At 41.9% G+C, this 17,425-nt stretch overlaps 1 long non-coding RNA gene across 4 annotated transcripts; it reads right to left on the bottom strand.

Annotated features, from left to right (window-relative positions):
- Window positions 1–291: 291 nt before the first annotated feature.
- Window positions 292–16,113, bottom strand: LOC124100549 (uncharacterized). Of its 4 annotated transcripts, XR_006854347.2 has the most exons (6): window positions 15,477–16,113; window positions 15,269–15,373; window positions 14,885–15,077; window positions 14,144–14,289; window positions 13,475–13,741; window positions 292–7,686 (listed from the first exon to the last, which is right to left on the bottom strand). It is a non-coding gene; the product is annotated as an uncharacterized LOC124100549 (long non-coding RNA). The 4 variants fall into 4 exon arrangements; XR_006854344.2 differs by lacking the exon at window positions 292–7,686 and having other exon boundaries at window positions 13,180–13,741; window positions 15,473–16,113; XR_006854346.2 differs by lacking the exon at window positions 292–7,686 and having other exon boundaries at window positions 13,180–13,741.
- Between the last annotated feature and the right edge of the window lie 1,312 nt (window positions 16,114–17,425).

Raw genomic sequence — 17,425 nt, 5'->3', positions numbered from 1 at the left:
AGGGACCTTAAAATCAGACAGTTTGAGGTTCTTGTCCTGGCTTTACCATTCTTTTCCTGTGAGTTAAGGTGAGATACTTAACTTCTCTGGGCCTCAGTTTCCTCTTCTTTGAAAGAGGTAAGTCCTGGCTTGCAGAATTATTGGGACAACTGCACACAATAAAATAGGTAAAAGGTGTTTTAAGAATGTCAGTACTTCTCAAAATAAGCCAATCCCAACAGACCAAAGGCCAAATGTTTTCTTCGATATGTGGATGTTGATTCATAATGGCAGGGGGGCAAGGGAAGAATAGAGGAACTTTGTTTTTTTTTTTTTTTACCATTTTATTTATTTTTTTATTGGTTGTTCAAAACATTACAAAGCTCTTGACATATCATATTTCATACATTAGATTCAAGTGGGTTATGAACTCCCATTTTTACCCCACATATAGATTGCAGAATCACATCGGTTACACATCCACATTTTTACATAATGCCCTATTAGTAACTGTTGTATTCTGCTACCTTTCCTATCCTCTACTATCCCCCCTCCTCTCCCCTCCCATCTTCTCTCTCTACCCCATCTACTGTAATTCATTTCTCTCCTTGTTTTTTTCCCATTCCCCTCACAACCTCTTATATGTAATTTTGGGTAACAATGAGGGTCTCCTTCCATTTCCATGCAATTTCCCTTTTCTCTCCCTTTCCCTCCCACCTCATGCCTCTGTTTAATGTTAATCTTTTCTTCCTGCTCTTCCTCCCTGCTCTGTTCTTAGTTGCTCTCATTATATCAAAGAAGACATTTGGCATTTGTTTTTTAGGGATTGGCTAGCTTCACTTAGCATAATCTGCTCTAATGCCATCCATTTCCCTGCAAATTCTATGATTTTGTCATTTTTTAGTGCAGAGTAATACTCCATTGTGTATAAATGCCACATTTTTTTTATCCATTCGTCTATTGAAGGGCATCTGGGTTGGTTCTACAGTCTAGCTATTGTGAATTGTGCTGCTGTGAACATCGATGTGGCAGTATCCCTGTAGTACCCTCTTTTAAGGTCTTCAGGGAATAGTCCAAGAAGGGCAATAGCTGGGTCAAATGGTGGTTCCATTCCCAGCTTTCCCAGGAATCTCCATACTGCTTTCCAAATTGGCCGCACCAATTTGCAGTCCCACCAGCAATGTACGAGGAACTTTGGATTGGGCAGAGGAGAATAAGGAGAGGAGAGAGGGCTTGGGGTTAGGAAAGATGGTGGAATGAGAGTGACATCATTACCCTAGGTACATGTACGATTGCTTGAATGATGGGACTCTACATCATGTACAACCAGAGAAATGAAAAGTTGTGCTCCATTTGTGTACAGTGAATCGAAGTGCATTCTTCTGTCGTGTATAACTAATTAGAACAACAATAAAAAAGAATGTGAGTGCTTCCGTCCTTTTCTCTTTCTGTCCTCAGTATGGGAATAAGCCCACAGGCACATGCAGGTGAAATAAGTGCAGTTCTGGTCTCCTGGCCAGGAGAACGGCTTCTGGATGAGTTTGGGCTGTGGTGCAATCTCTCTCTCTGCAGAGAGAGATCAGAATATTTTTAACTTTGCCAACAGGCCACGTGCAGGAGACACAAGCAGGCTGCTTTGAGTTACTAAAGCTGTTTAGAGAGAGAAGCAGCTCAGGGAGGCCTGCCTTCTGGGTCTGTCTCATTGACAAGGGGGTGGGCTTTTGACCTCTGTCTGTCATGTGATCTTTGTGGTTTCTGTCTGCCCTGACTTCAGTGGTCCATGTTATTCAGACTTGAAAGGAAATGACAAGGTCCAGTGAGCTAAGGGTACCTGGGGAGTTCATGTGTCTGTGACATGTCAGAAAGTAACTCAATTAACCAGTGGTACAGAGAGAAGAGAATCTGTGAATGTCTGTTTGAGAGCAGAGACAACTCGCCACTTCTATACCTGGGATACACACCAGCCCCTTGAAAATTAAAGGTTCACATGGGCTCCATGATTATGGGGCTCAACTGGCCAGGAAGGGTCTGGAGAGGGAATAACAACAAGCAATTCCTGGCATTTAAAATTTTATGCATCCAAAATAAGATAGATGAGATCTTAGGTATTTTAAATCCTGAACCTAACAGTTCAGAACCTGTAAAAATGCAATGTCAGCAGTAATAAACTCATATGTATAGTGCTTTTTAATATCCAAAACATTTTCATATAATATATTAAGGCTGATCCTTTCCATTTCCTGGGAGTACATAAGTTAGCTTTCTTGTTTGTCTTGATCAAAGGTCAGTTGGTGGCATGGAATTCAAACCCACTACAGGTACCAGTTGTATGTGTAATAGTCAGACTATCACTCTACCTTTCTAAGTGATAGAGCTCAGCACCTCAGTGATGTTTTTCTCCCCAGTGTTGCCTGGAGCTAAGACTTGGCTATCAGTTCTTGCTGCCAAGTTTGCACTACACTTGTAATTGTGTGAGCTCTGTGGCACTCTCGAGAAAAGGCAATCCACCTACCCCATCTTGCAGCCTGCCCTTAAATTCACAAGGACACATTCCTACATGGAGTCTCTGGATATTGTAATAAGATTGTCACAGGTCGTTAATGCAGTTTAGTTCTGCATCCTAACTGACTGGAAAAACTGATTCAATTGCAAACTTTTTTTTTTTTTTTTTTTTTGGCAACTGTATGAGCATCTTCCCAAAATATATTAGAGTTGCCACTGACAGATGGTGTGAGATGGGCCCAGGGATGCTGTTGACAGATATCTTGCAATGGATCTTATTACATTGACATATCTGAAGAATTCTCATGGGAAATGTCTTCACAGGCCTGAAGGCTGACAGAACAAGATGGAGGCCCTTCAAGACAACTGCCAATAAGGAAAGACGGAAAATGGGAACAACTTTCCAGAGATAATTTAGCAATATGTATAGAGCCTTGGGAATTACCCTTTGACCTAGGATTTGTCTTCTCAAGTTTTAGCTGCAAGAGTTGCTTAACCACGTGTGGAAAGATTTTGTATGGAGATCTTCTTTGCAACATAATATATATAATGGAAGAAACTGGAAATCTCCAAAAGTCCCATAATATCAGACAGAAATACACAAGTTAATAGTTGTCCCTCCCTATCTATGGGTTCCATATCCATGAATTCAACCAATTCATATCAGAGACGTAGTTGACCTATGATGGTTGCATCTGTGTTGAATATATATAGACTGCTTTTTCTTATAATTATTCCTTGAACAACACAATAAAATAATATTCGAGAAAGGTATTGGGTATTGTAAGTCATCTAGAGACAATTTAAAGTGTAGGAAGGGTGTGTGTAGGTTACAGGTAAATACTATGATATTTTACTTGTGACAATCCTTCTTAGATATCCATAGATAGCTGTATATTTATATTCATACTCACTATGATTTAAAAAGCAGGATAAAGAATAATTTATTTAGGATGATCTGTTTTGTAAAAGGAAAAAAAGACTGTTGACAGTGACCATCACTGGGTGGTGTTATCACAAGTGATTTGTCATCTGTTTTGTATTTTAAGTGAACAAGAAAGCTTCTTCAGGTAATAAAAAATATGTGCTACCGAAAATTTATGTAAACTCTAATCCATAGAAAACTTTGAATAGGAGAAAGCATTTGCTATAATCAATACAACTGTTCAATGCTAACTTTTATATACTAGCCTTTGTCTATGTACATGGAATTTTTTTTTCCAGCGCTGAGAATTGAATCCAGGGTCTCACATATGCACAACCACTGAATTCTAGCCTCAACCTGGAAATATTTTTATGTATTCAGAAATCATCTACAGTTTTGTGTTCCATTTTTTACAATCCAAGTAAAAATAATACATGCAAAACCTCTGATGAATCTGAAAAAATCTCAGTGTGCATACGCTTATTTGGTCCAAAATAGATATCATATGAATTATTAATTTGTGTCCATCAGTTCTCAGTTACTGTAACAAATACCTGATTTCACCAGTTTATAAAGATAGAGAGTTTATTTTGGGTCCTAGGTTTGGAGGTCTCAACCCTTGGTCAGTTGGTCCCATTGTTTGGGGCCTGTGGGGAGACAGAAATCAAGGAGGGAATACAGAGGGCAGAAAATCACTCCCCTCTTGGTGACTGGGAAGTAGAAGAGAGGGAGAAAGGGGAACTGGGGCCCTGCAATTCCCTTCAAGAGCACAATCCCAGTGACCCCACTTCTTAAAATTCCCACCACCTTCCAACAGTACCACACTGACAACCAAGCCTTCAACCTACGGGCCTTTGGGGAACATTCCAAATCCAAACTGTAGCATAACTGAATTGTTTGACATTTGACAATCAACATATATGGGTAACTTTCCTAATCCCAAAATCTGCTTCTCCAAAACAGTTTCAACTATCACCCCGTTCTATGGCAGAAATATTACCATAGGCTTGCAATCAGGCATCTATAACTTACTACCTGAATTTAACACATTTAACAGATATTTTTTTAAATACCCAAAATATCGTACAAGACATAAGATTTAAACTGAACTCACTGGAAAAAGGGAATAAATGGGCTTTAAAGAACAGTGAGTGAAAAAACATGGAACATTAGCCACAGCAGCAAAAATGATTTCGAGACAGATGCAAAAATGAAATTGAGAGAGACGGTACGACATGAGAGACTGTGCCTGAGACGTCGATTTGATGTCCATGATGACAATGACCTCCAGGGGAACTGAGTACAGTATGAAAATTCAGTACTTAAAAATCAAAATCAGGATCGAAGCAGAAAACAAATTTACTGCCTTCCAAAAACAACGCGGAACCTGTGGGTGTGTTATAACAAGGCCTGCCTCATGCAATTTAAGTCAAAATATGACTTTCATCAGAGAATTATTTTTGTTCTTCCATGAAATAGAGCAGGAAATATGTTATGAAATTATTTGCCAAGGTCAAGAAAACGTATAATCTTGATGACAGGGGGAGGGAAAATAAAAGAGAAATAACTGAACCCATGTCTAGACCAGTGATTCTCAACTGGGGGCAACTCTGTCCCTTGGAGGACGTCTGGCAATATCGGGAGACATTTTGGGTGGTCATGGTTAAGGAGGTGGGCGAGTGCTGCTGGCCTCCAAACAGTGGGAGCTGAGATGGTGTGGGTCCACAGCGCACAGAAGAGCTTCCTACAACAAAGAAACGTCATGGATGCTGAGGAGCCGGGTGCAGACAGTGACAACTGATCTGGGAAGAAATGACCAAATTCTGCTGATCTGCTCTCCAGTGGTGGTGGGGAAGGTGGCAGGTGGCTGAGGGAGGTGCTCACTTCTCCCAATTCTCCTGCACAGGCCATAGGAAGGATGGCTTCCAACTGCTGATGGCCAAAGCATTTATATAAAACTGTAAGTATGGGAAAATCTTGATTTAGCTGGAATTTATGCAGGCAAGGCACCAAGTCTCGCAGATGTTTTTCTCCCCCCTCTATACAAGGAGAAAGGAGCAAAATACAAAAGGAAAAGGCTCATTTCAGGGACATCGAAAACATGTCCGAGGGTGGCGTTCAAAGTCTCCTCAATCTCCTGTTTAGTTTTGGTTTGTTTTTTCTGGACAATGGGAATTGGGGTCCAGAATGCTTAACCCGTGATACAGCCTGACCCTCAACTGTCAGACGAACATTAAATTAATTTTGGAATAAACTGTGCTTCTTAAAGACAGGAAACCCAACTCATACTTTTCAGTAAGATTTCCAACGTCAAGAGTTGATGTGAAAAAGGTTTTCTCTGAAATAACCTGGAATCTCCCATTCCCTGGACATTTTGACTAATTGGAGTTTTCCTGTAGCTTACATTCTTTAACATAGCCTTGACATTGGCAAGTTTTACAGGAAGGGCTACTGACGGTATTTCAAATTCAACTCCAAATGTTCCCTTTCTGCATTTTACCTTGGTAATGTTGGAATGCATTAAAATAAGCAGGCAACATTCCTTTGTGATCAACAAATCAAGGTGAGGGCTTTAAAAAAATCTAAATAAAACAAAAACATTCATTAGATAAAGAAGAGTTGAGAGCATCAGAAGAGAAAAGTCTGGTTCCGATTTGCTTATTCCAGTTGGGAGCTTTATGCTGCACAGCTGTGTCCATTTTGAGGCGTTTGCAGAGTCTGATTTAAGCACTTGCATGATTTTTTTACTAGGTTCAAACCACATTGAGGTCCAAGGTTTTGCCTGGATCTTCCTAATCTCATTCTGTCCGGGCTGACTTCAGCCAACACCAGCTCTTCTCTAGACTTACTTGCTAACTGACAGCCGGCAGACAGTATGGTGTCCAAGGATGTGGGGCTGAGGGGAGGCAAAAGCCATGCTGACTCCAAAACTCCAATCACCTTTAATTAGTCAAGAAAGATCAACTGCTCCAGAATGTTCTTCTACTGAGACAGGCAGAGCCAGAAGGCCGCAGTGGGCTCCTGGGTCTGTCTGAAGATCTTGTGTTTCTCATTTACTTTCTTTGGCTTTTGTTTTTCCCACCTTTATAAATAAGGTGCTAAAAATTGCTATCCTAGTTCCTACTGGATATAGCAATGTTTTATTTAGAATATGCAGAAATGTTCCTAGTATGTCTGGAGCTGGGAGATCTCTCTGTCCCTGATTCTCTCCCTCAAGGTCGAGAATCTCCAGTATGATACAATTCTAAGAAAGTTAGAGTGAACTAGAATCTCCCTAGTGAACCAGAATCTCCCTAACAGGACATCCGGTCAAGGTGTGTTTTCCCCCCTGTGTAATAACATGGAAGAGTGAAAATAGCATCAAATTTGGTTCTCCACAGACCTGGGAGAACTGAACCTGGGTTTCAGCCACGTGACCTTAACAAAATCAATGTGCTTTTCTGAGATGCAGCTTCTTCAACGATAAAATGGTTTTATCAGGAGTACCAGTATGTGGTGGGGATTAAAGTAAACCATCCAGGAAAGGGAAACAGTTGGAACTCAATGTATGTGGGTCCCATCACCTACCCTTCCCAGATGCCACACAACACTCACACACACAGACCACAGTCATTTGTGGGCCCTGTGGATGCTTTGCTGAGTGCTTCTTAGGGGAAAGAGTTGAAGCATTGAAACTGAACCAATTGTGAAGACCGAAAGTGAACAAAGGCAATTCTTAGAGCAGCTTCTGAAATAAACTTATGACAGGTCTGACTCTTTGGTTTTCCACACAGTGTTCTGAATAATGAGAACTACGGGTTCTTCATGGAGACCCTAACATTCCACAAGATCCTCAGTCGTGACTGAAAAGGGACACTGTGTTCTCATGTGTTGGTTAGGACTCTTGTTGCTGGTTATATAAACTACCTCAAGCTGGTGTGTGTGTGTGTGTGTGTGTGTGTGTGTGTGTGGTGTAAGGGGATATATCAATGTGTCTTATGGAGCCAAAACTCGTGTCTACTTCTTTCTGTGTATCTATTTCATTTTTTACTTTCCCAAACACCAGCTTTTTCTTCACTTCTTAAATGACAGAAAACAACTGTCCCACAATTCCAGAGGTGGCGTTACAGGCCCAATCACTTGAAGAGCCTGGTGCAGGCAGCTGTTGCTCCCTTTCCAAACTCTTCAGAAGAGATGAGAACCCTTTAGGTACACCACCCACCTCACCTCTAATCAGCTTTGGCCAGGGGGACAGGATCCCGTTGTACAAAGATGGCTGCCGGAGGCTGTCTCTTGGGGTCCTGCAGATGCAGATAAAAGAAGAGATTTTGAAGGATGGGGGAAAGGAGGCAGCATTAGACATAGACACACCAGAGGGATCATTCCACTTTACACAGTAGGAAAGAAAGTGAGTTAATACATTTGGGAGTCGTTTTCAATAGCCAGGGGAACAATCTAAAAGAATTTTCACATATCCCACAGTTAAGCCAAAATTTTAATTAACCCAAACTTATTTTCCCCTGCATCCTCATTGTAGCCTATACAAAGGGGGTTGCCCACCCAGCCGCCTGTTCCCCTTCCTAGTTGTCAGGACTCCACATTTATTTGGGTATCTTGCTCCTTCCTGTCATAGCAGGGGATCCCAAGCCTGTGTTTAGAAATCATTGAGTCTGATGGCTGCATTGTGACCCCATTTGCCTTTCTAGTGATTGGTTTAGACAGGTATGTGACAATCCTGGCCAATAAAATATGATGGGGAATTTGTTGAGAATCCTTGGGCAAAATGTTTTTCTCCCAGATGAAAAGAAACCCACAGGATCACTTTCCTTCCTTCTAGACACTTGTGCATGGGTATGATGCCAGTCTTATGACCACGAGGAGCAGAAAGATCACAGACCTTAAGTCCCCGACAGCATCATTTGAGCGACTCAGGAGGCTAACCCACCTCAGACTGCTTTACCTCCAGGATTCTTGCTATTTGATTGAAAGAAATGTTCTTATTGTTCAAGGCGGTTGAGCTGATTATTAACTTTTAGCTACTTGCATCCCCAGACATCATAACTGACACACCTCCTAATTAATACAAGTCATGAAGGCACAAGTAAGACATGCTTTAATGAGAGTCGACTTAATAGCAGGAGAATAATCCTGCAAATGCTTAAGAGAAGATGTCCCATTGGCACCATTGATATCGGTAACCAAGAGATCGCAAATCACTTCTAAAGCCCCCGGAGGCTTATCAATATATAGCATTTTGCAAGCACAACCACATTATTTTTTTAAAATATTCATAAGAAGCACCTCTAAGGAATGATCTGTTTAGAGCAGCTTTTTTATGCTTCAAAGTCCTCACCCCTCTCGACAGGGAGTTGGACAAGTTTAAAGTGGTTTCATTGTGTGTTCTGCTTGCTTGAGTTTGATAAGATGTGTTCTCGTGACAGGTCTGTCCCTGCAGTGGGTGCCTGGGATGCTTTGATGTGGGCTGCGTTCGGACAGCCTAATACTTGGGGGAAAATGTGCTGAAATTGAACAAGATTGCTTTCTGCCCAGCTGTTCTCCAAAGGCCTAGACATTTTTAGCACTGAGCAAAGAAGCTTGTATTTGTTTTGACAGTCTTGGCAGGGAGAACAATGGTTGATTATCCCAGTACTTTACTAACAAATAAGACTGCCTCCAGCAGAGATAAAATATAGGTCTTGACTTGATTGCATTTCATGTCCAAGGGAATTATCTTCTATTCATTCTGATGCCCTTTTCATTATGCAGTGTAGCTTTTTCGTTCCTTATCCTTGCTCCTTAAAGTAACCCATGACTTCCACCCTGAGAAGGCAAATTCCCGAAATCACCACGGGCATGGGGGTTTGATTATCCTGTAAAACATGTATTTTTCACTTCTCCAATTGGATTCACAGGAAGCTATTTTTTGGTTGTTGTTGTTGTTTGCTTTTAGATCTCCGGACTGTATGGTTAGTTTCTTCTCTAATTTTCTGTCTGCTTGCTTTTGGTATTATTTATGTTGCTCCTACTATTTCAGCATATATAAGTCTTGGATTGTGCAGCATATCTATGTTTAAAAGGCTATCCTAGGTATTTTTCTTCCCCCATATAGAGGAATGTTGGACACAAAGGAACTTTTGATATTTTTAATATAAATACTTCTATTTCTCTATTCTCCACCTTCCAGAAGATTTTAAAAAGTAAATACTCTTGTAAGAATATCATATATACAGATTCACATACACAGCTCAGTGCATTTCCAGAAACTGAACACGTTTGTGTAATTATTGTCCTTCATGCCCCCTCCCTGTCACTTCCTGCCTTTTCCCAAAGATAAGCTCTGTTCTGGCTTCGAAGCCATTGGATGCCCTGTTCCTCTTTGCAGGGTATTGTGTCTGTCTGATTCAATAGGGTTGTCGTGTGTGGTGGTGGCTTCTTCACTGTTACTGTGGCATACTATTCGTCTCATAAAATCGCCATGATTTAGCAGTCACCATTTGGTTCATGCACATCTGGATGATTACACATAGCACTGGTACCACGTTTCTGTCTGTGTCTTTTGTTGAATATATGTCTGCGTTTTCCCCCCAGTTATATGGACCTAGAAGCAGAATTGCTGGGGGGTTAATTCTGCTTATCACTGTCAGCAGATGGTCCCAATTTACACTTCCACCAAAGGCTTATGAAAGTCCTCTATTAATCCACATCCTTGCCAGCACTTGGTATTATTCTCTTTTAATTACACCAGTTCTGTTAAGTGTGTGGCAGTGTCTCATGGTGGTTTTATTTTGCATATTCCTGATGATTAATGAAATTGCATATATCTTTTGCTTATTGGCATTTAGATATACTCTTCTGTGAAGTACCTTGAACAGATATATATATACACACACACACACATACACACACACATATATATATCATATGTGCACATGCCATTTGACATACACACAAACACACATATATGAATATCTTATTAATTAGTAAAATTTCTTTATATTTTACAGGAATGAGTTTTTTGTTGGTTATATGTATTGAAAATACTGTCTCCCCCTCTGTGATTGCCTTTTTACATCATCAAAGGGTCTTGACAAATAGAAAATTTGAAAGAGTTTTAAACTTAACAAATATAATACAGAGAATTTCTGTACACCCTTCATTCAGCTTCCTCTAATAGCAACATATTACATAACCACAATACAATTATTGAAACCAAAAAATTAATATTGTCACAATATTGTTAACTAATCCACAGACCTTAATCGTATTTTGTTATTTTCCACTAATATCTTTTTTTCAGTTCAGGATCCAATCTAAGATTCCCACATTGTTTTAAATTGTCTTGTATCCTTAGTCTCTTCTAACTGGGGACAGTTCTTCAAACTTTGTCTTTTATAACTTTGACACTTTTGAATAGTGATTTTGTAGAATGTTCCTTATTTTGGGTTTATCTGATGTTTTCTCAAGATTATCAACACTCTTCCAATCATTAGTAACTAGAAACATAAGGTTCTGGCTTAGAGTCTTTTTTTTTTTTTTAAAGTCAGGTGTTGTAAAATTTACAACTTCAATACACTACCATTCACCCTTTTTAGTGTGCAGTTCTGAATTTTTGACAAACATTTACAGTTATGCAACTACTACCAAGATCAACATATAGGACAGTTCCATCCTGCCCTAAAATTCCTTCATGCCCCTTTGAGATCAACCTCTTCCCTGGCCTTACCCCTTGGCAATTACCTATTATTAATTCGTCTAAGCTTTTTGTTTTTTGTCCAGAATTGTCATAAAGAATCATAGAATATATTGGGCTGGGGATGTGGCTCAAGTGGTAGCATGCTCGCCTGGCATGCATGCGGCCCGGGTTCGATCCTCAGCACCACATACAAAACCAAAGATGTTATTCCACTGAAAAAAACTAAAAAATAAATATTAAAATTCTCTCTCTCTCTTTCTCTTTTAAAAAAAAGAGAATCATAGAATATAGATCCCTTTGAGTCTGACTTCACTTAACATATGTGCATTTGAGATACATTCCTATTGTTCTATCAGTAGTTTTTTTAAAATTGCTAAGATATCTACTACTGTATGGACGTACCACAATTTGTTTATTCATTCACCAGTTGATGGGCTTTTGAATTATTTCCAGCTTAGGGAAAATATGAATCAAGCTGCCATAGAAGTGTGTCCACAGTTTTTTGTGTAGACAGAAGCATTCATGGATGTCAGGTATACACCTAGGTATGGAATTGCTAGGTCATGTGATAACTGCATGTTTAACTATATATACAATTTCCAAAACATTTTTCAAATGACCATGCCATTTGACATTCTCACCAGCAATGTATGAGAATTCTAGTTGTTCCACGTCCTTGTCAGGACTTGATACTGCTGTTTTTTTTCCATGAATAGATTGAGGTTGTTTTTGGTTTTTGTTTTTGACAAGAAAACCACTGATGTGACATTTTGCTCTTCTCAGTTCATCATATCTGAATATACATAATATTGAAATTATTACTTCAATATTTTGATTAAGTGGTGTGTACTAGAATTCTCTATAGCAAAGTTACTATTTTTACCTTTGCAACTATTAAGTGCCCTGTAGGGAGATTCTCTGAGACTATACAAATATCCTAGTTCTCATTACAGTTTCACACACTAATTTTACCATCTCTTGTTGACTGCTGCCTGCAGTGACTATTACTCCATTGTTGTCTAGTGGGTATTTTCCATAACTGTATTCCCAAGTGTGTTAATTGGAATTCTGCTCTGATGAAGTACTATCCTTTCATTCTCACTTATTTATTCAATTATATCAATATAGACCCTTGGGTATTTATTTTATTCTATGGTTTATAACCTACTTCTTTCATATTTATTTTGTTGCTCAACTTGCCCCAGATTTAACCATTGGCTGCTCTGTCAGGTTGGTCCCTATTAACGTCAGCTATCATTTTCTGGATACTTTCTTACTTTCTGATCTCCCAAGATTTTCCAGGTTCATCTTGTATTTTCCCTTTCCAGGACCTGGTGTCAATCATTTTCCCAGGGATCCCCAGTTTTTATCATAGGGTGATAGGTAATAGAAACCAATATCTTGGACTAAGGGTGCTCATTGTTACTGGGTATCATTGTTTCTAAGCTTCTCCAGCAGGAAAACTAGGGGTCTGGCGGTGTGGCTCAGAGGTAGAGCGCTCACCTAGCATGCATGAGGCACTGGGTTCGGTCCTCAGCAACAAAAATTTTTTTTAAAAAATTGGGAAAACTAGGAATTATGTGAAGTGTGTGAGAAGATGTGCAGCACACACACACATTTATTTCTACTCCTATGCCTTCTGGATGAATTTATATTAAAAACCATGAAAAATAAATAAAATAAAAGTCATGAAAAAAATAAATTAAAAAAAGTCATGAATTCATACTTTATTCTCTAATCCAATTTACTGCATGGCTCCTTTGATTCTTCAGTTACCATCATCTTTTATCTTCTTTCTTTGATATTGAAAAAGCTGGCTTCATTATCTACAATAGATTTATTTATTTGCATGAACTAGTATACACATAAAAATAATTTCAGAATTGCTCACCCATGCCCTTTATGAAAAACAACTTAACTTCACTAGTGTATAATAGTTCCATAGTTCTTTTACCTGTAGTTTTACAATATGTAACTAGGATCTGATTTTCTAAAGTGATTTAGTTAGTTTTTTCTTCTCCCAACATGTCAGTTGGTTATGTTAATCAAGAAGTTGCTAATCTTGTTAGTTGTTAGTTATATTTATCTATCCCCCTGGAACTGGTTTTTGTAAACTTTTATTGCAATATCATATACAAAGAGAAAACGTATCAGATGGCTTACCAATGCAGATCCATGGGGAACACCTAGTGCACAACATGGTGTATTTCCACAGACTCTACAGTCCCAGGAACCAGCACCTCCGAAGCCCTGTCCTACACACTTCAACCACTACCCACTCCTTATGGTCACCATCGTAATAATTTTCAGGGGTGATAGATGTGGGATGCTTTCTTGACTCTGCCTGGAGAAACTGTTAACCCAGAGTTTCTGTGAGTGTGCCACAGATGGCTTACCAGTGCAGATCCATGGGGAGCACGCAATGAATCGGAATCGCTGGGTGTGGACTGCGTCTGTATTCCTAACCTGCTCTCCAGGTGATCCCTCAGCCCCCCGGGGTTTAACCGCACAGCTCTCGAGGCTCCTTTGAATTATGGCAAAGCTCCACCATCTCAAGTACCAAAAGACAGTCTCACGCCACTTTCTCAGAGAAATGCAGGGAGAACCAGTGTTCATAGCTCACCGGGCGGCCATCTGGGCTGCTCATTTAAGTCACCGTTTATCTAGAAAGGAGACAGTTGACAGTTAAGATTCTCCACCCACAGAGAAGGGACTGGCAGGACAATGGGACACAATATAATTTTTTTTTCATTTCACAAATTGTCCTGGGGTTTTCATGACTTATCTACAAGGGTCCCTTTCTCTTGTGACTATCGGAGAGATCTTTCTCCCATCTCTGAATTCCTTGTGCATCCCAAGAAGCAGAGCCAAACCCAGGGGTGGGAATGTCACGGGCTCTAGTGCCTCTGGATTTACTGAACTCCTGCCGCTAAGCCAGCCAGCTGCGGCTCCTGCACCCTGTGTGTCCTGCCTGTTCCTCACATGTCCGCTCACTCTTTTACCCAACGCTACCAGTAGAGCACAGTGACACAGACTCACACAGGTTAACAGCTGCCAAGAGGTACCTGGGGACGTGTGAATTCGGGGCTGTCACCTTGTTCCTCATTTAGGCAGCTGGCCAGCACCTGGGAGATTTTTCTGGATTTACCAAACACACATCTGAAGCTGAGAGAAGGGAGAGGCTGGTGGGAACAGGGAACGGAGCTGAGCCCTGTGGAGAGAAGGCTTTGGGAGCAGCAGGCCTAGACTTAGAACCCATGCCTGCTACTTCCTGTGTTACTGTGGGCAAGTCACTTAACCTCCCTGAGCCTTTCTTCTGTTATCTTTAAAAGAGGAGACTTTGATCTATTCTTTGCAGGTTTGTGTAGTGTATTAAAAGACACAATGTTAAAAGTAGCTGTTAAAATTATGTTATATAGTAAGCTTTCATTTGTGTCATGGCCATTTTCCTAACATGAAAAACCTGCTTGGCAAGTTACCTAATTGCTCAGTGTCTCGGTTTCCTCATCTGTAAAGCAGGGACAATAATAGTATCTCACAGGGCGGTTATGAAGATTCAGTGAGTTAATCTCTGCCAGACGCTATAGAGCAGCGTTAAGCACATAGACAGAAACAGGACTGGTCTATGACATGCCAACTTAGGTTCACACTCATTTAGAGCCACCGGAGAGTTAAGAGGAGGCTGGAAATGTGGGATCCAAGATTGGTCCGGTTTCCCAGGAGACAAAACAAGTAACTGCTCTCTAAGTAGGTGCTGCTCTAACATAGACTGGGTGGCTTATAAATGATGGTACTTTATTTCTTACCTGCTATAAGGCTGCAAGTCCACGACTGGGGTGCCAGCATGGTTGGTTCTGGTGAGGACCCTCTTCCAGGCTGCCGACTGCCTACCCGCTTCTCCTTGTGTCTTCACAAGAGAGCTCAGGAGCATGGGTAGGGGGTCCTCTTATAAGGACCCTAATCCTCCAGGGCTGGGGGTGTAGCTCACTAGTAGATCACCTGCTTAGCATGCCAGCACCAAAAAGTGAAAAAAGAGAGAGAGAGAGAGAGAGAGAAAGGGACAGTATTTCATTCATGAGGACTCCACCCTTAGAACCTTAGCACAACCTGTACCCCTCCCCACCCCCAGGCTCCACCTCCCAATGTCACTCATCTGGGATTGAATTAAACTTAGGATTTGGGACACAAACCTCCAGTTCAGAACATGACCTTCTGGTTGCAGACCCGCTCTCCCCTCCTCTCTGGAACGAGGGAGCCTTTTCTTACAGAGGGGTCCCTGCTTTCTCCTTCTTTTCCTACATGAATTCAAGCACGCAGACAAATCATATTAATTATCTACTGCTATCTAATAAATTACCCTCAGAACTTAGTGGTTTAAAGCAAACATTTATTACCTACATTTTCTTGGGGGCCAGGAGTCTGGGAAGAGCTGGGCCCCGTGGCTGTGCTCGGGCTGTCTCAGGAGACAGTGGCCAAGGTTTGGCTGGGGCTGCGGTCATCTGGAGACTTGACGGGCCAATGGAGCCATTCCCAGGACAGTTGCTCATCCGTCTGCAGGCAGGAAGCCTCTGCTCCTGACCCTGTGGGTCTCTCTGTAGGTTGCTGGAATCATCATACAGCATGGTGGCTGGCTTCCCCCAGAGCAAGATGGAAGAGCCACAGAAACGACAGTATATTTGTTTTTTACCACCCAACCTCAAAATTAAAACATCATCATTTCTGCAACAGCCTGTTCTCTGGAAGCCAGCCATTAAGGCCAACCCTCATTCCAGGAGAGGAGAAGTAGGCATATTCTAAAATCAGGATGCCACCATGATAGATCCTCCATAGGTTAGGGAAGGAGGTCACTTCCCAAATGAGCCTTCTCTGTGTCTCTTTGATTACCCAGCTGATCCCTCCTGGAAAGAGATTAGAAATTTCAAATTCTCAGCAGAGTTGAAAATAGGACCAGAAATAAAACAGAAAATAGTGAGGGTTCACAACTTCCCCAGGCGAGGCCCCTGGCTGGGCCTTAGGAGGAGGGGAGAGAGACAGAAAGAGGAAGTCACACTGAAACAGGAAGAGGCCTCACTCCCCGCGGTGCCTTCCAGGCCCTTTCCTCTCCCAGAACTTATTCGCAATAAGTGGGTGAAGAATCCTGTAACTACAGCAAATGGTGGCACAGGAGGAGGGTGCCCACCCAGCCTTGCGGAAAGGGGGCCTCCCTGGGAGTAAAGCCGTGCTGGGGTGTGGACAGGGGCCTAGCGTAGTGTTCACACCCCCAGGAGCAACACCACAGCCCGAAGGAGGGTCCAGGGCATTCCTGAGCTGGGAACACCTCCACGTGCTGGAGCAGAGAAGGGGGCAGTTTCCTCTCCAAGGCTTGAGAGCAGGGGCTACAGGCCCCAGGAGCCAGGATCTAGAAGTTCTTTCTGGACCGGCACAAGTTGTTTCTGGACCACCTTCTGCAGAGTACACGGACCCCACTCCCGTCCCCCGGTGAGGGGCAGGTGCTCTATTCTGAGAGCAGGGGTGGGAGTAAGAGCCCGGCCTTCTCAGACCAGGAGGCAGGCCTCACCGCCTCCCCCACCCCAGCCCTGCACCGCCAGCAGCCCTCAGAGCTTGTGGAAAGCAAACCCAGCTCCTCCCAGGTTCTCTGGCGCCCTTTCAGGCACGGAGCTGGGGTGGGCTCCCAAGCCCCATTAGTAGAGCTCAGAGACTCTTCCATGATTCCAAAAACACATTTTTCCCGGCAACACAAGAAAACGTGCTGCTTCCTAGGATCTCCCCACTGGAATTATCCATGGAACATGCAGAACGTAACAGAAAAGCAGTTTTCTCTTGGAAACACATGGAAAACAGTTTGTTTGCTTGGAAGAAAATCATAACTTGTTGTCTCCCCCCCACCCCAGAGGAAAATTAAGACGTTCACATATTTAGTCTTTTCAATCCCTTGTTTGTCTAGAGCTTTTGAATCAAAATGCAAACCCGAGGAGAAAAGTGCTTGTGGAGGAAAGTGCTTGAAGAGGAAATTTTTGTTAAAAGTGAGTCCCACAGGCAAAACTCTAGGGATTCTGAACTCAAATCGCCCATCAGGGTCTGTAAGACAAGAATGGGGAGCCAGGCACGGTGGGGCCCACCTGTCATCATCCCAGCAGCTCTGGAGGCTGAGGCAGGAGGATCATGAGTTCAAAACCAGCCTCAGCAAAAGTGAGGCCCTAAGCAACTCAGTGAGACCCTGTCTTTAAATAAAATATAAAAAAGGGCTGGAGATATGGCTCAGTGGTAAAGCACCCCTGAGTTCAATCCCCAGTACCAAAAAAAACCAAGAAAGAAAGAATGGTGTTTTGGGCCACAAAGCCAAATGA

Source organism: Marmota monax, unplaced genomic scaffold (genome assembly GCF_021218885.2).
Source record: "Marmota monax isolate L192 unplaced genomic scaffold, Marmota_monax_Labrador192_F-V1.1 WCK01_AAM20220418_F8-fsc00047, whole genome shotgun sequence".
Taxonomy (NCBI): Eukaryota; Metazoa; Chordata; class Mammalia; order Rodentia; family Sciuridae; genus Marmota; species Marmota monax.
Note: the sequence above shows the minus strand (reverse complement) of the source record. Positions and strands in the feature narration are given on the sequence as shown.